The following is a 2,704-nucleotide window of genomic DNA, read 5'->3' on the forward strand; positions in this document are numbered from 1 at the left end:
CTAGGGGGCTAGACCTGGCATGCCCTCAAGGGGCTCACAGTCCAACAAAGAACAGAACCGGGACCCTAGTAATGTGCTGCGACTGGTCTAAAGTTGGGGGGGAGGGATCCCTGGGTGGCGCAGCGGTTTAGCGCCTGCCTTTGGCCCAGGGCACAATCCTGGAGACCGAGGATCGAATCCCACGTCGGGCTCCCAGTGCATGGAGCCTGCTTCTCCCTCTGCCTGTGTCTCTGCCTCTCTCTCTCTCTCTGTGTGTGACTATCATAAATAAATAAAAATTTTAAAAAAATCTAAAATCTTTGGGCAGCCCCGGTGGCGCAGCGGTTTAGCGCCGCCTGCAGCCCAGGGCGTGATCTGGGGACTCTGGATCGAGTCCCACGTCAGGCTCTCTTCATGGAGCCTGCTTCTCCCTCTGCCTGTGTCTCTGCCTCTCTCTCTCTCTCTCTCTCTCTCTCTCTGCATCTCTATGAATAAATAAATAAAATCTTTAAATAGAATAAAATAAAATAAAGTGGGGGGGTTCTGTGGGAGCACCACGGGCCCCCCAACCACCTCGACCTCAGAGCTAAACCTTGGTTTGCAAATTCCACACACCCCAGCCCCATCTCCTCCCACCAAGGTCCCTACCCCAGACCTCCTTACAGACCCACAACCCAGACTCACCCATGGTGCTGGGCAGAGACTGCTTGCCATCAAGCCTTCCCTGCAGTAAGGTAATGTCAGGGTGTGAGCAGGGGTGATGTTTGGAATTGAGGGGAGGCATGTGGTGGTGGGGTGCTGGGCCATAAGCAGGAACAGACTTGGGGCCCTGTGTGCCATGCCTTGGAGTGTGAGAATCCTGGGTACTTAGCTGTGCCAGGCTTGATGCCTGCCCTCTGGGCCCACCCCCTCCCTCTGCTGACTGCATCAGTTGGGGTGCATGGGGGAACCTGTGGGTAGCATGTAGGGTGGTCAACATCCCCCCACCCCAGTTTCCCTGGGAGTCTCCATGTTTTAGCCTTAAAGGCCCACATCTTGGCAAACCCCTCAGTCCCAAATCCTGGATCCTGTCCACTCTGGGACAAGAGGACATGCAAGTCTTTGTCCACCACACAGCTAAGCAGTTGCTCCCAGGAAGCCGTGATGCATAAGTGAGTCCAGACAAGGTCAGCGCCAACTTGAAATTCATTCTCTGGAGCTAGGTCCTGTAGACTCATATACCCGGTAGCTCCCAAGAACATGCACAGGCCGCTTTTGTGAGAACTGGCATTTTCTTGAAAGTAACAAACCTTGTAAAACTACATCCTTTGGAGTTAGGAGCTGGGCTTCAATAATCATCAGAATGAATGTCAGATTGTTTCTCTCCCTGAATGAGCCAAGAGAAAATTAACCAAAGAAGGAGCTCACCAGGGGCTGGGGGAGGTGTGGCCAGTGGAATAGAGTTTATGTCAGAGTTCTCCAGGGAAGCAGATTCAACAGGAGATATAAAGAATAAAGATGGGTATTTACGCTGTGAAGAGATACTGATATAGATATTTATCATAAGGAATTGCTAATGATTATGGAAGCTGCAAATCCAGGCTACACAGCTCATGTCCAGTTGGAACCCTAGGCCAGGAGCTGCTATAAAACCAGAAAGAGGGGATCCCTGGGTGGCGCAGCGGTTTAGTGCCTGCCTTTGGCCCAGGGTGCGATCCTGGAGACCCGGGATCGAATCCCACGTCGGGCTCCCGGTGCATGGAGCCTGCTTCTCCCTCTGCCTGTGTCTCTGCCTCTCTCTTTCTCTCTCTCTCTCTGTGACTATCCTAAATAAATAAAAAAAAAAAAAAACAGAAAGACCCAATGTCCCAGTTTAAAGGCTATCAAGCAGCAGAATTCCCTCTCCTTGGGGAAGGGTCAGTCTTTTGTTGTATTCAGGTCTTCAACTGGTTAGATGAGGCCCACCTACATTGAGAGGCCAATCTATTTTACTGTCTACTAATTCAAATGTTGACTCATCCAAAAATGTCCCTCCTCCCCAAAGCTACCAGAATCATGTTTGACCAAATATCTGGACACCTTTGGCCTAGTCATGATGACACATAAAGTTCACCATCACAGGAGAGATAAAAAAGTTTTATATAAAAACTAGTGGTGGGCACACAGTGGGAATGTATTTAATGCCACTGAATTATACAGACACAGTTGATTCAATAATAAAGATTGTGTTAAATATATTTGATCACAATTTTTGAAAACACACAAAACAGATTTTTACAGTTGCCCAATTTTCTAGGTTAAAAAAAAGCTATAACACTCACTTTGGCAGCACACATACTAAAATTGGAACCATATAGAAAAGATTAGCATGGCCCCTGTGCACGCAAATCTGTGAAGCATTCCATTTTTTTAGAAAAGCTATAATTAGCAAAACTATTTCCATGACGCACCACCCTGGAGTTGGCAGACTGTGCGCAAAGGGCCAGACAGCCGGTGCTCTTCACTCTCGAGCCGTGCAGCGTCCCTCTGCCCTAGTGTCAGGGAAGCCGCTGGAGATGATGCCTGAATGAATGGGTGTGTCTGTGTTCCAATAAAACTTTACTTATAGACATAGAAATTAAAATTGCTTCTATAATTTTTAAATCACAAAATTCTTCTTTTTGCTTTTTTTTTTTTTCATGTGAAAACTATTCTCAAGTGGCCAGGTGACAAAAACAGACGTCAGGTTGGATTTGGCCAGGGAACT

At 47.9% G+C, this 2,704-nt stretch overlaps 1 pseudogene; it reads left to right on the forward strand.

Moving 5' to 3' along the window:
• Positions 1-2,275: 2,275 nt before the first annotated feature.
• Positions 2,276-2,369, forward strand: LOC112654183 (U6 spliceosomal RNA; annotated as a pseudogene).
• Positions 2,370-2,704: the final 335 nt, after the last annotated feature.

Source organism: Canis lupus, chromosome 3 (assembly GCF_003254725.2).
Source record: "Canis lupus dingo isolate Sandy chromosome 3, ASM325472v2, whole genome shotgun sequence".
Lineage (NCBI taxonomy): Eukaryota > Metazoa > Chordata > Mammalia > Carnivora > Canidae > Canis > Canis lupus.